General features: G+C 44.7%; 5 non-coding genes across 5 annotated transcripts; 1 reads left to right on the top strand and 4 right to left on the bottom strand.

Annotated features, from left to right (window-relative positions):
• Window positions 1-10865: 10865 nt before the first annotated feature.
• trnak-cuu (transfer RNA lysine (anticodon CUU)) lies at window positions 10866-10938 on the bottom strand. Its single transcript has one exon. It is a non-coding gene; the product is annotated as a tRNA-Lys (tRNA).
• A 769-nt stretch (window positions 10939-11707) lies between these two features.
• trnai-aau (transfer RNA isoleucine (anticodon AAU)) lies at window positions 11708-11781 on the bottom strand. Its single transcript has one exon. It is a non-coding gene; the product is annotated as a tRNA-Ile (tRNA).
• A 1890-nt stretch (window positions 11782-13671) lies between these two features.
• trnap-ugg (transfer RNA proline (anticodon UGG)) lies at window positions 13672-13761 on the top strand. The gene is given in 2 exon segments: window positions 13672-13707; window positions 13726-13761. It is a non-coding gene; the product is annotated as a tRNA-Pro (tRNA).
• Window positions 13762-14287: 526 nt separating this feature from the next.
• trnai-aau (transfer RNA isoleucine (anticodon AAU)) lies at window positions 14288-14361 on the bottom strand. The gene has a single exon. It is a non-coding gene; the product is annotated as a tRNA-Ile (tRNA).
• A 2506-nt stretch (window positions 14362-16867) lies between these two features.
• trnai-aau (transfer RNA isoleucine (anticodon AAU)) lies at window positions 16868-16941 on the bottom strand. Its single transcript has one exon. It is a non-coding gene; the product is annotated as a tRNA-Ile (tRNA).
• Between the last annotated feature and the right edge of the window lie 1238 nt (window positions 16942-18179).

Here is an 18179-nt window from a genome sequence, read left to right as displayed (position 1 = left end):
GCCTTTTGGATTATATTCTGTTCCTGTCCATGACATGTTGTTGATCTATGTACATGGACACCTAAGTTCCTTTGGAACTCCACAGTTTCGAATTTTTCACCTTTTATAAAGTATTCTGATCTATCCTTTTGAGATCCAAAGTGGATGACCTCACACTTGCCTAAATTGAAATCCATTTGCCACAGTTTTGCCCATTCATTCATTATATTAATGTCTCTCTGGAATTTACCAGAATGATACCCGGACTTCAAGAGTTAAGTTACGAAGAGAGATTACACAAATTGGGGTTGCATTCTCCAGTTTCGAAGGTTAAGGGGTGATCTGATCGAAGTTTATAAGATATTAAGGGGAACAGATAGGGTGGATAGATAGAAACTATTTCCGCTGGTTGGGGGTTTTGGAAGTAGGGGGCAATGTCTATAAATTAGAGCCAGACCTTTCAGGAGCGAGATTAGAAAACATTTCTACACACAAAGGGTTGTAGAAGTTTGGAACTCTCTTCCGCAAATGGCAATTGATACTAGCTCAAGTTATAAATTTAAATCTGAGATAGATAGCTTTTTGGCAACCAAAGGTATTAAGGGATATGGGCCAAAGGCAGGTATATGGAGTTAGATCACAGATCAGCCATGATCTTATCAAATGTCGGAGCAGGCACGAGGGGCTGAATGGTCTACTCCTGTTCCTGTGTTCCTCTTCCTGTATAATTTGCACTGCTTTTCACGCTGCCCATTTTGGTGTCATCGGCAAACTTCCATATGTCGTTCCCTGTCCCGTCATCCAATATCAATGAGACCACCTGAATAGGGGGAGATTCACATTCAGCATCCATCTCTGCATCATCTTGAGACATTTTATTTACTTCACATGTGTTGCACTTTGGAAACTTCAGCACTCTGTCCTCTGGAGCTCAAACATGCACGTTAATCCTACCAACAGGAACACTGAAAAGATGTCAGAAGCCAATTGGTGAATTTTACACTCAACGTAGCTGAACAGCAAGAGCTTATTGGGGATTTTACCCCGCGACTCTCAGATATTAATCAACCAAAGCCCCCGAAACAAGAATCATACATCTAGACCAACCAGACGCTGTTACTTACATCATGCAGCCAGTGTAAAGTTTCGCTGTCTCCCATTGCCGATCGGCTACCCTTTCAGACCTCTTCTGTCCATCCAATCTCGTTTTCTATTCCGGTACACAGCAATATCAAGTTGTACACTAACTATTTCCAGTCACCAATATTAGTTTCCCTTTACTAAATTGGTTTCTTCTCTACGACTTATATTATCAAGCAAGACGTTTCAGAATTAGTTGCTCGGAAACTACATTGCTTTGGAGGATACTGAGAGGTGTCGATAAAAAGAGAGACCTTGGAGTGCATGTCCACAGATCCCTGAAGGGAAGAGGATAGGTGGTTAAGGTGGTGAAAAAGGTATAAATGATACTTTGCTTTATTAGCCGAGGCATAGCATGTAAGAGCAGGGAGGTTATTCTGGAACTGAATAAAGCACTAGTTCGGCTACAGCTGGAGTATTGCGTACAGTTTTAGTCACCACATTACAGGAAAGATGGGACTACACTCGAAATGGTACAGAGATTTACGACGATGTTGCGAAGAGTGGAGAATTTTGGCTATGAGGATAGATTGGATAGGCTGAGGTTGTTTTCTCTGGAACCGACGAGGCTGAGGCGAGATTTAATTGAGGTGTATAAAATTATCACGGGCCTCGATAGAGTGGATAGGAAGGACCTGATTCACGTAGCAGAGAGTTCAATAAAAAGGGTCATAGATTTAAGGTAATTGGTAGAAGGATTAGAGTGGAGCAGAGGGGATTTTTTTTCCACCCAGCGGGTGGTGAGGGTCTGGAACTCACTGCCTGAGAGGTTCGGAGAAGCAGAAAAACTAATCGGGTTTAAAAAGCACATCAATATGCACTTGAAGAGCCGTAACCGACAAGACTACGGACGAAACGCTGGTAAGTCGGTTGATGCTGGATATCTATTTTCCGGCCAGTACAAACATGATGGGCCGAATGGCCTCCGCTAACGTAAATTTTAATGATTCTATGATTCTTTGATAGAATTGCCGTCTGTCTCGGCATGGTGATAATATACACTATACCATAAGAACACTTTAAACAAATTGATGCGTAGTTTCACTGTGAGAGCGAAGAGATCTTAATGTTTAGACATTGACTGCAGCAGCTGGGTTGCCCCTTTACTTTTCCTACCATCTCAACCTTTCTTTAACCTTCTCTGCTGGTGTTGCAGGATCGATCAGGCATCGCCGTTTAAGGAAGCCTGAGAAGTCCATCAGAGGACAACACAAGAGACAGAGACAGGGAGAGATAGAGAAATGCATGCAAAGAAAATAAAGATTGTAAACAGAATCATAGAATCATAAAATGGTTACAGCAGAGAAGGAGGCCATTCGTCCCATCGAGCTCGTGCCGGCTCGTTGTTAAAGCAATCAAGATAGTCCCATTCCCCCGCTCCTTCCCGTTAGCCCTGAATTTATTTCCCTTCAAGTATTTATCCAATTCCTTTTTGAAAGCCACCTTTCAATCAGCGCATTCCAGATTGGAACTACTCGCTGGGTAAATAACTGTTTCCTCATATCGCCTTTGGTTCTTTTGCCAATCACCTTAAATCTGTGTCCTCTGGTTCTCGATCCTTCCGCCAATGGGAACAGTTTCTCTTTATTTATTTATTCCAACCCTTCATGATTTTGAGCACTTCGATCAAATCACCTCTTAACGTTCTCTGATCTAAGAACAACCCGAGCACGGGGTAAATGCGGTCAGTTAGCTTCAATTCATTTATTTGAGCATAAAACAGCTCTTTAAACATTACTGTGACATTATGGTAGCGCGGCCTCGCGGTCTAAAGTGTTAAATTTAGTTTCTATAGAGGCGTGGGTTTGAACCCCACTGCTGTTAGAATTTCTGCCAAAATTTATTTTGATCTGTTCACAGAAAACCCGATTGTAGTGCGATGGAGCAGAGGATGTGAAAGAAGCTAAAAGTGAAAGTGCAGATATTATTTTCATCACGGGGACAGGACACGTTTCTCACCTTAAGATTCTTTGCAGCAGAGTAGGAGAGGTGATCAAAGTGACCGGGCTCGAGCAGCGCAATCAGTCAGTGCGCGGTCCTTATATGACCGGACAAGGTCGGGAAATGCCGAGGTTGTTCGTCGAGTCTCACCGAGATCAATGAATCCATTTCCTTGTGAACATTTCGAACGGAGCTGAACGTATAATTGAGTGTTCCAAAATGCATCAATTATTTGTATCGCCACGTGGTTCCTCTTGTTGCAATATCAGATGAGATATTTAGTGTTATTAGTTTACAGGAGTGAGGCTGCGGTATTGGAGCCACAAACTATGATTTTGATCCATCCACAAATTATGGGATTTAGCTTGAGCTTTAACCCTGCGCGTTCGACCGCTCAGTCACGATACTTTCCATCTTGCGATCTTCAGGAGCTACTTTCACAGGAATAGAATTACTGCAAGCAAGAATTCTACCCCTCAAGCACCAATGCTCCCACGGCAGCAGGATGAATGTGTCCAGTTGGAAACCTTTCTGAAGGAACATGCAGTCTGACAGAGCCGGAAGTCCAGCAGATTGACTTTTGCAGTGAGCAGATGATGAGCCTCCTTCTTGAGAGTGTTTCGCCAATCCAGCTCATAGTGGATGAAGCATTATAAATTCGGGTGGGACTGGAGCCACTTGTATAAGATGAAGTGGAGGGGGTTATTTCCTTTCCTTGACGGGCATTAATGATCCTGTTGCGGTTTTGCTGCAAAATTTCACTTCCCAGCGCCGAAATCACCGAACCCTGAACTAAAATTCAACGATGGTGAGATTCGGACACACAACCTTTGCAGTGATTGGAAGAAGTCCCACGTGCTATCCATGGCACCACAAATCGGCTATCGATTAGGTTATTTCACGTTACCCATATGCTGCTTGGGAACTTTTGCTGCGGTGCAGTCACTGGTTCAAAAGCTCAGTGGGGATTCATAGCGCTCCTGAGAAATCGACACAGCGACGGTTTGTGCAATGCATAGTCCTCTCTCTCTCTCCCATTTGCTCACTCTCGCTTTCTCTCTTGAGCTCTCACTCTCCCAGTTTATCTCAAGAGGGCTGGAAAACATGGGGTGGATGTTATGTTACAGCTGCACAGAGCTCTGCTGAGACCCCATCTGGAGGATTGCACTCAGTTCCGGGCACCCACCTCAGGAAGGATGTATTAACCTGGACGCTCGAGGGGCTGAATGGCCTACTCATGTTCCCAAGTTCCAATGAATGGAACAATAATTCAAGTATGGAGACCCTAATGTATCAGGATGAGTGAGTGAAGAATGTTTTCTGTTTGAAGTACTGATTTCATGAATTGAATACTCCCAGTGTCCTACCTCATTGCAGCCCAGGCCGGACAAACTGCTCGCACAAAGTGGCATTTTCTGTGAGAACACGAAAGACTTGTTCAGGCCAAGACAGAACCGAGTGTGGGTAGGTCTGCGCGTGAAATGGAAAAGTGAGGTGAAATACTCCAACAAGCAGCGGATGTCTCTGTTCCCATTTCCAAAATGCACGCACGCACGGGCCCATGATCACCACTCACACTCTCCTTCCAATCTCACACACCTCGCTTTGGTTTGAAATCGTGTATGTTTTCACAATGGGATTTAATTTGAAGAAAGCAGTGCTGTAACAACCCGGGGATATTGAAGAGATGCAGTACAAGAATATACCTTAAAGGCAAATGATAACAATGACTGTTCTGACACTGTGAGCTGCAGTTAAAGGCTGACAACATTTAAAGTCTCATGCAGCAGGTCCGGGTCCAAATCTTTCACGTGGCATCTCCTTGTGCTTCTGTCACTCCTTTTCCTCCACGCAGAGTGGATTTGGAATTCCTGTGCGGCTACATTGCGCATTTTCCAGATCTGCTTCGAGCGCAATTCACTCCAGTTCATCAATTGCAAACATTAGTTTGATCAAGGGGAGAGGACACCTTTTCACAGACAAGGGCTGTTCATCCTATTGTTTTTCTAGCAGAGGAGGGCAGATGATCAAAGTAACCGGATTGGGTGGACTGTCCGTACAGGTGCCTGGTGGGCTCGTGGTTATGATTCGGCGTTCACACCTCTATAATTAATTACATGAAACCAAATAAACTCGACGAAAAGAGGAATATTTCTGTAAACACCATTAACCAACCGATAACATTCTGTTGCAGACTGAAAGAGACGCCAACGTGGTTACCGAGTGACAGTCGCAAGTTTAATAATGATTTGTTTTGTATGTGAAACGCTTTTCAGACTGCATTTTAGGAGACTGGTTGTACAGCTTGCTCGAGTAAAACATGCCACAATGTCGTGATCGCGGGTTTGATTCCTGTATGGGTTGATAAGGGGCTTTGTTTTGGGTATTCGCAATTTTAAAATCCAAGTTTTACAATCAGATCCACAGACAAATTCACGGGACAATTTTATTGAATAACATCCATTGTAACTTTACCCCTGGGCCGGAGAAACAAGTCTTTCTTTTTCTTTTTCTTTCTCCGGTTTGCAGAGAAACGTTTAACTCGCGGCCTGTTCCCATTAATGATCATCAGCAACAACAGAAAGACCGCCCGAGATGTGGAAAAAGGATCAGTTTAGAACAAATGCATCAAATCAAATGGTCACCCGGCACCAAGAGAGGAAAATCCAAGAGGAAAAGGCAGAAGGTAACCGAGAAATAAAAACCAAATGCAGACGATATAAATATTTCCCATCGTTGATGTCTCTCTGTTCCATCCCCAATCCTTCAGTGGCGGGGATAAAATTTCACTCCAAATAAATGCGAGAATCGACCCAAAGAAGAAGAAACTAAATAACCAAAAACAGCCAAACACTGGATGACACCAAAGACCTTTAAGTTTTCAGTCCAATGCAACCGCGACTGAGCTATTGGGACACCAAAGCAAATGCAACTTTTCGCCATTGTCTTGCAAGAAAATATCACCCCAGCGACGCCTTACTGTTCATTACTGCACTTCATATAAAACATCACACTCATATATCCCCAACCACAGTCCATAGATAAACACCACACTCATATATACACATCCACTGTTCAAGATATAAACACCGCACTCATACACACAACAACAGTTCATATATAAACATCGAACTTATATATACACACCCACAGTTCATATGTAAACATCACACTCATAAAAACACACCCACAGTTCATATATAAACATCGCACGCACATATACATACCCACAGTTCATATATAAACATCGCACTCATATATACACACCCACAGTTCATATACAAACATCGCACTCACATAGACACACCCACAGTTCAAATACAAACATCGCACTCACATAGACACACCCACAGTTCATATATAAACATCGCACTCATATATGCACACCCACAGTTCATATATCAATACTGCACTCATATATACACATCCACTGTTCGTATATAAACATCTCACTCAAAGACACTCACCCACAGTTCATATTTAAACATCGCACACCTATATATGCAACGACAGTTCATATATAAACATCGCACCCACATATACAAATCCACAGTCCATACATCAACATCGCACTCATATATACATACCCACATTTCATATATAAACATCGCACGCATAAATAAACACCCACAGTTCATATATAAACATTGCATTCATATACACTCACCCACAGCTCATATATAAATAGCGCATTCATTGATAGTCACCCACAGCTTATATATTAAAATCGCATTTTTTTTATTCGTGCATGCGATGTGGGCGTCGCTGGCGAGGCCAGCATTTATTGCCCATGCCTAATTGGCCTTCCAGAACTGCTGCAGTCCGTGCGGAGAAGCTTCTCCCACACTGCTGTTAGGAAGGGAGTTCCAGGATTTTGAACCAGCGACGATGAAGGAACGGCGATATATTTCCAAGTCGGGATGGTGTGTGACTTGGCGGGGAACGTGCAGGTGGTCTTGTTCCCATGTGCCTGCTGCCCTTGTCCTTCTAGGTGGTAGAGGTCGCGGGTTTGGGAGGTGCTGTCGAAGAAGCCTTGGCGAGTTGCTGCACTGCATCCTGTGGATGGTAAACACTGCAGCCACTGTGCGCCGGTGGTGAAGGGAGTGAATGTTTAGGGTGGTGGATGGGGTGCCAATCAAGCGGGCTGCTTTGTCCTGGATGGTGTCGAGCTTCTTATGTGTTGTTGAGCTGCACTCATCCAGGCGAGTGGAGAGTATTCCATCACACTCCTGACTTGTGACTTGCAGATGGCAGAAAGGCTTTGGGGGGTCAGGAGGTGAGTCACTCGCCGCACAATATCTAGCCTCTGACCTGCTCTTGCAGCCACAGTATTTATATGGATGGTCCAGTTAAGTTTCTGGTCAATGGTGAGCCCCAGGATGTTGATGGTGGGTGATTCGGCGATGGTAATGCCGTTGAATGTCAAGGGCAGGTGGTTAGACTGTCGCTTGTAGGAGATGGTCATTGCCTGGCCCTTGTCTGGCGCCAATGTTACTTGCCACTGATGAGCCCAAGCCTGGGTGTTGTCCAGGTCTTGCTGCATGCCGGCTCGGACTGCTTCGTTATTTGAGGGGTTACGAATGGAACTGAACACTTTGCAATCATCAGCGAACATCCCCATTTCTGACCTTATGATGGAGGGGAGGTCATTGATGAAGCAGCTGAAGATGGTTGGGCCGAGGACACTGCCCTGAGGAACTCCTGCAGCAATGTCCTGGGGCTGAGATGTTTGGCCTCCAACAACCACTACAATCTTCCTTTTTGCTAAGTATGACACCAGCCACTGGAGAGTTTACCCCCTGATTCCCATTGACTTCAATTTTACTGGAGCTCCTTGGTGCCACACTCGGTCAAATGCTGCCTTGAAATGAAGGGCAGTCACTCTCACCTCACCTCTGGAATTCAGCTCTTTTGTCCATGTTTGGACCAAGGCTGTAATGAGGTCTGGAGCAGAGTGGTGCTGGCGGACCCCAAACAGAGCATCGGTGAGCAGGTTATTGGTGAGTAAGTGCCGCTTGATAGCACTGTCGACGACACCTTCCATCACTTTGCTGATGATTGATAGGAGACTGATGGGGCGGTAATTGGCCGGATTTGATTTGTCCTGCTTTTTGTGGACAGGACATACCTGGGCAATTTTCCTCGTTGTCGGGTAGATGCCAGTGTTGTAGCTGTACTGGAACAGTTTGGCTAGAGGCGCAGCTCGTTCTGGAGCACAAGTCTTCAGCACTATAGCTGGGATGTTGTTGGGGCCCATAGCCTTTGCTGTATCCAGTGCACTCAGCCGTTTCTTGATATCACGTGGAGTGATTCGAATTGGCTGAAGACTGGCTTCTGTGATGGTGGAGATATCTGGAGGAAGCTGAGATGGATCATCCACTCGGCACTTCTTCCTGAAGATGGTTGCAAACGCTTCAGCCTTGTCTTTTGCACTTACGTGCTGGATTCTGCCATCATTGAGGATGGGGATGTTTACACAGCCTCCTCCTCCCGTTAGTTGTTTAATTGTCCACCACCATTCACGACTGGATGTGGCAGGACTGCAGAGCTTTAATGTGATCCGTTGGTTGTGGATTCGCTGAGCTCTGTCTATGGCATGTTGCTTCCGCTGTTTAGCATGCATGTAGTCCTGAATTGTAGCTTCACTAGTTTGGAACCTAATTTTTAGGTACGCCTGGTGCTGTTCCTGGCATGCTCTTATGCACTCCACATTGAACCAGGGTTGATCCCCTGGCTTGTTTATTAATGGTAGAGTGAGGAATATGCCGGGCCAAGATATTACAGATTATGCTGGAATACGATTCTGCTGCTGTTGATGGCCCGCAACACCTCATGGATGCCCAGTTTTGAGCTGCTAGACCTGTTCTGAATCTATCCCATTTAGCACGGTGGTAGTGCCACACAACACGTTGGATGGTATCCTCAGTGCGAAGACGGGACTTCATCTCCACGAGGACGGTGCGGTGGTCACTCCTACCAATACTGTCATGGACAGATGCATTTGCGACAGGTAGATTGGTGACGACGAGGTCAAGTAACTTTTTCCCTCGTGTTGGTTCTCTCACCATCTGCCGCAGTTCCAGTCTGGCAGCTGTGTCCTTCGGGCCTCGGCCAGCTCAGTCAGCAGTGATACGACCGAGCCACTCTTGGTGATGGACATTGAAGTCCTCCATCTAGAGTACATCCTGTGCCCTTGCTACCCTCAGTGCTTCCCCCAAGTGGTGTTCAACATGGAGGAGGATTGATACATCAGCTGAGGGAGGGCGGTTGGTGGTAATCTGCAGGAGCTTTTCTTGCACTTGTTTGACCTGATGCCATGAGATTTCCTGGGGTCCAGAGTCAATGTTGAGGACTCCCAGGGCCACTCCCTCCTGACTGTATATCACTGCACCGCCACCTCTGGTCGGTCTGTCCTGCCGGTGGGACAGGACATGCAAAGGGATGGTGATGGAAGAATCTTGGACGTTGGCTGAAAGGTATGATTCTGTAAGTATGGCTATGTCAGGATGTTGCTTGACTAGTCAGTGGGACAGCTCTCCCAATTTTGGCACAAGTCCCCAGATGTTAGTGAGGAGGACTTTGCAGGGTCGACTGGGCTTGGTTTGCCTTTGTCGTGTCTGGTGCCTAGCGGTCCGATGCCGGGTGGTCCGTCCGGTTTTATTCTTATTATGACTTTTATTAGCGAGATTTTACAACTGAGTGGCTTGCTAGGCCTTTTCAGAGGGCAATTAAGAATCAACCACATTGCTGTGGCTCATTTATACTCACTCACAGTTCACATATAAACATCGCATTCATATATACTCACCCACAGTTCATATATAAACATCGCACTCATATTTTTACACCCACAGTTCACATATAAATATCGCTCTCATATATAAAATCATTCGGTTTATAAAGCAACAGCGCGCTCATACACCCACACCCAGTTTATAGTAGCAGATCGGTACCGATCGCCGATAGAGCTCTCAGATTCCGAGAGTCCGAAGTAGCAGCGACCGAACAAATTCTGGATCTCATCCTTAACACAGACCGGTCGATCCACCTGTAAAATTACATCGCACTTGGATATCAGGGAGGGTAATGGTTTCTGAGAATGTATCAGGGAGCCTAATGGCTTCTTAGTGGCGATCCATCGGGGCAAGGGGATCTCAGAGAGGGGAAGGGACTGTCAGAGCGTATCAGAGAGTGTAAGGGGATCTCAGAGCGGGGAAGGGATAGTCAGATGTCATCAGAAAGTGTCAGGGGGCTCAGAGAAGGGAAGGGACTGTCAGAGGGCATCGGAGAGTACATTAAGAACTGAGAGAGGGGAAGGACTGCCGAGTCTGAGAGAGTGTAAGGGGGCTCAGGGCAGATCTGTGTAAGGGGCACTCAGTGGGTATGAGAGAAGGTAAAGAACGCTGACAAGGTTCAAAGATGATCATGGACTCTCTGAGGTCAGAGACAGAGTGTATCAGAGAAGTTAAGGAGCTCAGCGAGAATCAAAGAGGGTAAGGGGGGCTCAGGATGTATGAGAGAGGCGAATGGATCCAGAGATTTCATCTTCTAAATATTACAATTTCGAACCTTCAACATTTTTGATAACAGCAATAAATGAAGCCGATTGAACCGATAATCTGCCGTGTCCCATCTGGAGGGAATGAGAAGGTCGAATCGGGAGGGACCGGATATTTGGCAACGCTCAAGGTTTCATTTCACACAGCTCAGTGTTGTGTCTGTTTTTTAACTGGATTTCATGAACTCGAGAAAAGAGGTTGCAATTTGAAAATTTTATTCCCCATTGTGAAAAATAGAACACATATCGCCCAACGTGGGGCTCGAACCCACGACCCTGAGATTAAGAGTCTCATGCTCTACCGACTGAGCTAGCCGGGCTGGTTGCTAAAATTCTTCCCATTCTATTATTGTAGAGTGACAGCTGTTGGCTTTGCTGCAGGGGTTCAGTTCGTTCTGCAATCTCAGGGTTTCTCCTTCTGTGCACCTGATTTTCATTCTGGAGTCAGTCTGATGCCTTTTGCACGTCATTCAGCACCACGCTGAGCTGAAAAGGAACATCGGAACAGGAGAGGGCCATTCAGCCCCTCTTCCTGCTGTGCCATTCAATTCGATCATGACGTGATCTGCAACTCAACTCTCCTTCCCCGCCTTGGACACATATCCCTTGGAACCCAAACCTAGAAATGATCTATCAATATCAGTCTTGAAAATTTGAATTGAGCCACAATCCACATCCTTTTGGCCGAGGGAGTTCCAGCTTTCGGCCGTATTTTGTTTGCAAAGTAATTCCTGATTTCTTGCCTGATTGGTCTGTCTCCAATTTCAAGATTAAAACCCCTCATTATGGATTCCGCCAACATCGAGAGAGATGACACAAAGATAGACAGAATTATAAGCAGTGTGGATGGAAGAATGAGATTACAGAGAGATATGACGAGATTAAGTGAATGGGCAAAACTGGGGCAAATGGATTTCAACGTAAGCAAGTTTGAGGCCGTCCACTTTGGACCTCAAAAAGATAGATCAGAAAATATATCAATGGATGTCACTCGACAAAATTAACCTGATGACATTTTGTGTGGATTCGCTTGTTTCGAAAGTCTGCCAAACTTTTAAAAGTTAACAAAATATTGCAATAGAAACCATACGGCCCGTACGGGGATCGAACCCGCAAACTTGGCGTTATTAGCACCACGCTCTAACCAACTGAGCTAACCGGCCATGTATACATCTTAGCTTTATGGGCTTACCCGCGTGTTGGGTAGTTTCTGTTTATTTTTACAACAGCTGACAGGGTTTTACAACGAATATTGAATAAACCACATCACTTAAACATTGTTACTTGTTTCTGTATATACTGTCGAGGATGTAGATCAAAATTAACAAACAAAGAGCACATTAATGTAACAAATTAAATTCCGATCAATATTATTTTACTAACAATGAACAGCCCATCCATAAAACACTGCCCCGCTATAAAACCTGTGGACAGGACCCTGAGCTACTGTGAAAATGATATCACCGCAACGTGATTCGATCACGCTGCCTTTTGACGTTGAGTCAGATGTCTGTCTCTCTATCTGTCTGTCTGTTTATCCGTCTGATTGGGTCTCGGCCTTATTCTCAGGCCAGGCTTTTTGTTTGCTGGCTGCAGGCCTCGCTCCCCGACTGACTGAACAACTACCGAGCCGTGTGTCAGAATCAATGACTGTGACTGACTGTCTGCCCATTTATGGCCACATTTCTGAGTTCCTGCCATCGCTCTGTGTCGCAGGCCTGTCTCTGTCCCTTAGGATCACAACACACCCACAAGCTTCACGACTGAACGCAGGTTTGGTCAGTCTGTCCTCGCAGGTCCTTCGGAAGCTCATGATTTTGAACTGAATTATTTTTCCTGAGTGTCTTGTGAAGTTTTGTTCAGTGATATGTTTGCGAAAGAGAACGGAGGAAATAGTTAGTGTGCAACTCGACATTTCTCTACATCGGAATAGAAAACGTGATTGGATGGATAGAAGAGGTCTGAAAGGATGGCCGATCGGCTGTGGGTGGCACCGAATTCTGCAGTGGCTGCAGTGGTTCATTACCGGGAATGAAAATGAGGTAATATACTACCACAAGCTGCCGGTGAAAATCATTCAATTTCCCAAACTTGACCCACCGAATCAAATGAAGCTCCTGGGAAAGCTACAAGACAACGCCGGTCTATCGGGCATCGTTTGAAGCAACTGGCAGTTTAAAGTGGCATCTACAGCCATGTAAGTACTGCCATGTGCCGCTGCAATCGCCGAGTGGTTGAAGCGTTAAATTCAAGATCAAATGGAGTTTTCCTTCGCAGGTTTGATTTCTGCTCGCTGAATTATTGTTTAAAGATCCGTTCAATGCTCAAATGAATGAACTGGATCTAACTCACTTTATTTATCTCCCTCAGAGCATGAGAGATACTCGAGCGTGGCCGGCGCTTTTAATTGGGTGCCCAATGTACTCTTGCAAAATTCAAATACATGAGAAAGAATCTTGCCCAATCTGCAACTAAAATTCTGCTACTTTGCAGAACCACCCATTTATAAGCGACTTTATTTACATGAATCTCTCTATCTCTCCTTGTCTCTTGTCTCTATGTTGTCCCCTGATGGACTTCTCAGGCTTCCTGGAACGGTAAAGGCTGATCTAACCTGCAACACTAGCAGGGAAAGGTAAAGGAAAAAAAGACTGAGACGGTCGGAAAAGTAAAGGTGCAACCCAGCTGATAAATTCGTAGCTAATGTCTGCACATTTATGTCTCTTCGCCCTCACAGTGAAAGAAAACAGCAATGTGAGTAAAATATACTTGTGGTAGCTTGTATACTCTGACGATGCCGAGACAGATGCCAATGTAGCTTCAGATTAACTAATTCTGAAAAGTATTATTTGAAAAAACAAGTCGTACATTGTAAACGAATTTAGTAAAGAGAGGCTAATATTGGTGACTGGAAATAGGTCGTGTACAACTTGATATTGCTGTATTTTGGAATAGAAAACGAGATTGGGTGGACAGAAGCGGTTGGAAAGGATAGCCGATCGGCTGAAGACTATAGTGAAATTTTAGACCGGCTGCAGGGCGTTCTAGCAAGCGGCTCGTTGGTCTAGGGGTATGATTCTCGCTTTGGGCGTTTTTCTAATGGAATATGCGAGAGGTCCCGGGTTCAAATCCCGGACGAGCCCTGTTATCTCACTGCTTTTTCGTGAAAAGTCACCAATTGGATTCTGACATCTTTGCAGTTGTTCGAATTGAATTATATTTGAGCTCCAGAGGACAAAGTGCAGAAGTTTCCAAGGCGCAACACACACGGAGTAAATAAAATGTCTCAAGATGATGTGGAGATTGAAGCTGAATGTGAATTTACCACAATTTAGGCGGTCTCATTGATATTAGATGACGGGATCGAGAACCACATATCCAAGTTTGCCGATGACACAAAGATAGACAGAATTATAAGCAGTGTGGATGGAAGAATGAGATTACAGAGAGATATTACTAGATTAAGTGAATGGGCAAAACTGCGGCAAATGGATTTCAACGTAAGCAAGTTTGAGGCCGTCCACTTTGGACCTCAAAAAGATAGATCAGAAAACATATTAATGGATGTTACTCCAAAAAATTGACCTCATGACATTTTGTGTGGATTCGCTTGTTTCTCAAGTCTGCCAAACTTTTAAAAGTTACCAAAATATTGCAATAGGAACCTTATGGCCCGTACGGGGATCGAACCCGCGACCTTGGCGTTATTAGCACCACGCTCTAACCAACTGAGCTAACCGGCCATGTAGACATCTTAGCTTTATGGGCTTACCCGCGTGTTGGGTAGTTTGTGTTTATTTTTACACCAGCTGACAGGGTTTCACAACGAATATTGAAGAAACCACATCCCTTAAACATTGTTACTTGTTTCTGTATATACTGTCGAGGATGTAGATCAAAATTAACAAACAAAGAGCACATTAATGTAACAAATTAAATTCCGATCAATATTATTTTACTAACAATGAACAGCCCATCCATAAAACACTGCCCCGCTATAAAACCTGTGGACAGGACCCTGAGCTACTGTGAAAATGATATCACCGCAACGTGATTCGATCACGCTGCCTTTTGACGTTGAGTCAGATGTCTGTCTCTCTATCTGTCTGTCTGTTTATCCGTCTGATTGGGTCTCGGCCTTATTCTCAGGCCAGGCTTTTTGTTTGCTGGCTGCAGGCCTCGCTCCCCGACTGACTGAACAACTACCGAGCCGTGTGTCAGAATCAATGACTGTGACTGACTGTCTGCCCATTTATGGCCACATTTCTGAGTTCCTGCCATCGCTCTGTGTCGCAGGCCTGTCTCTGTCCCTTAGGATCACAACACACCCACAAGCTTCACGACTGAACGCAGGTTTGGTCAGTCTGTCCTCGCAGGTCCTTCGGAAGCTCATGATTTTGAACTGAATTATTTTTCCTGAGTGTCTTGTGAAGTTTTGTTCAGTGATATGTTTGCGAAAGAGAACGGAGGAAATAGTTAGTGTGCAACTCGACATTTCTCTACATCGGAATAGAAAACGTGATTGGATGGATAGAAGAGGTCTGAAAGGATGGCCGATCGGCTGTGGGTGGCACCGAATTCTGCAGTGGCTGCAGTGGTTCATTACCGGGAATGAAAATGAGGTAATATACTACCACAAGCTGCCGGTGAAAATCATTCAATTTCCCAAACTTGACCCACCGAATCAAATGAAGCTCCTGGGAAAGCTACAAGACAACGCCGGTCTATCGGGCATCGTTTGAAGCAACTGGCAGTTTAAAGTGGCATCTACAGCCATGTAAGTACTGCCATGTGCCGCTGCAATCGCCGAGTGGTTGAAGCGTTAAATTCAAGATCAAATGGAGTTTTCCTTCGCAGGTTTGATTTCTGCTCGCTGAATTATTGTTTAAAGATCCGTTCAATGCTCAAATGAATGAACTGGATCTAACTCACTTTATTTATCTCCCTCAGAGCATGAGAGATACTCGAGCGTGGCCGGCGCTTTTAATTGGGTGCCCAATGTACTCTTGCAAAATTCAAATACATGAGAAAGAATCTTGCCCAATCTGCAACTAAAATTCTGCTACTTTGCAGAACCACCCATTTATAAGCGACTTTATTTACATGAATCTCTCTATCTCTCCTTGTCTCTTGTCTCTATGTTGTCCCCTGATGGACTTCTCAGGCTTCCTGGAACGGTAAAGGCTGATCTAACCTGCAACACTAGCAGGGAAAGGTAAAGGAAAAAAAGACTGAGACGGTCGGAAAAGTAAAGGTGCAACCCAGCTGATAAATTCGTAGCTAATGTCTGCACATTTATGTCTCTTCGCCCTCACAGTGAAAGAAAACAGCAATGTGAGTAAAATATACTTGTGGTAGCTTGTATACTCTGACGATGCCGAGACAGATGCCAATGTAGCTTCAGATTAACTAATTCTGAAAAGTATTATTTGAAAAAACAAGTCGTACATTGTAAACGAATTTAGTAAAGAGAGGCTAATATTGGTGACTGGAAATAGGTCGTGTACAACTTGATATTGCTGTATTTTGGAATAGAAAACGAGATTGGGTGGACAGAAGCGGTTGGAAAGGATAGCCGATCGGCTGAAGACTATAGTGAAATTTTAGACCGGCTGCAGGGCGTTCTAGCAAGCGGCTCGTTGGTCTAGGGGTATGATTCTCGCTTTGGGCGTTTTTCTAATGGAATATGCGAGAGGTCCCGGGTTCAAATCCCAGACGAGCCCTGTTATCTCACTGCTTTTTCGTGAAAAGTCACCAATTGGATTCTGACATCTTTGCAGTTGTTCGAATTGAATTATATTTGAGCTCCAGAGGACAAAGTGCAGAAGTTTCCAAGGCGCAACACACACGGAGTAAATAAAATGTCTCAAGATGATGTGGAGATTGAAGCTGAATGTGAATTTACCACAATTTAGGCGGTCTCATTGATATTAGATGACGGGATCGAGAACCACATATCCAAGTTTGCCGATGACACAAAGATAGACAGAATTATAAGCAGTGTGGATGGAAGAATGAGATTACAGAGAGATATTACTAGATTAAGTGAATGGGCAAAACTGCGGCAAATGGATTTCAACGTAAGCAAGTTTGAGGCCGTCCACTTTGGACCTCAAAAAGATAGATCAGAAAACATATTAATGGATGTTACTCCAAAAAATTGACCTCATGACATTTTGTGTGGATTCGCTTGTTTCTCAAGTCTGCCAAACTTTTAAAAGTTACCAAAATATTGCAATAGGAACCTTATGGCCCGTACGGGGATCGAACCCGCGACCTTGGCGTTATTAGCACCACGCTCTAACCAACTGAGCTAACCGGCCATGTAGACATCTTAGCTTTATGGGCTTACCCGCGTGTTGGGTAGTTTGTGTTTATTTTTACACCAGCTGACAGGGTTTTACAACGAATATTGAAGAAACCACATCCCTTAAACATTGTTACTTGTTTCTGTATATACTGTCGAGGATGTAGATCAAAATTAACAAACAAAGAGCACTTTAATGTAACAAATTAAATTCCGATCAATATTATTTTACTAACAATCAACAGCCCATCCATAAAACACTGCCCCGCTATAAAACCTGTGGGCAGGACCCTGAGCTGCTGTGAAAATGATTTCACCTCAACGTGATTCGATCACGCTGCGTTTTGACGTTGAGTCAGATGTCTGTCTGTCTATCTGTCTGTCTGTTTATCCGTCTGATTGGGTCTCGGCCTTATTCTCAGGCCAGGCTTTTTGTTTGCTGGCTGCAGGCCTCGCTCCCCGACTGACTGAACAACTACCGGGCCGTGTGTCAGAATCAATGACTGTGACTGACTGTCTGCCCATTTATGGCCACATTTCTGAGTTCCTGCCTTCGCTCTGTGTCGCAGGCCTGTCTCTGTCCCTTAGGATCACAACACACCCACAAGCTTCACGACTGAACGCAGGTTTGGACAGTCTGTCCTCGCAGGTCCTTCGGAAGCTAATGATTTTGAACTGAATTATTTTTCCTGAGTGACTTGTGAAGTTTGGTTCAGTGATATGTTTGCGAAAGAGAACGGAGGAAATAGTTAGTGTGCAACTCGACATTTCTCTACATCGGAATAGAAAACGTGATTGGATGGATAGAAGAGGTCTGAAAGGATGGCCGATCGGCTGTGGGTGGCACCGAATTCTGCAGTGGCTGCAGTGGTTCATTACCGGTAATGAAAATGAGGTAATATACTACCACAAGCTGCCGGTGAAAATCATTCAATTTCCCAAACTTGACCCACCGAATCAAATGAAGCTGCTGGGAAAGCTACAAGACAACGCCGGTCTATCGGGCATCGTTTGAAGCAACTGGCAGTTTGAAGTAGCATCTGCAGCCATGTAAGTACTGCCATGTGCCGCTGCGATCGCCGAGTGGTTGAAGCGTTAAATTCAAGATCAAATGGAGTTTTCCTTCGCAGGTTTGATTTCTGCTCGCTGAATTATTGTTGAAAGATCCGTTCAATGCTCAAATGAATGAACTGGATCTAACTCACTTCATGTATCTCTCTCAGAGCATGAGAGATACTCGAGCGTGGCCGGCGC

The sequence above is a fragment of the Heptranchias perlo genome, chromosome 20 (genome assembly GCF_035084215.1).
Source record: "Heptranchias perlo isolate sHepPer1 chromosome 20, sHepPer1.hap1, whole genome shotgun sequence".
Taxonomy (NCBI): Eukaryota; Metazoa; Chordata; class Chondrichthyes; order Hexanchiformes; family Hexanchidae; genus Heptranchias; species Heptranchias perlo.
Note: the sequence above shows the minus strand (reverse complement) of the source record. Positions and strands in the feature narration are given on the sequence as shown.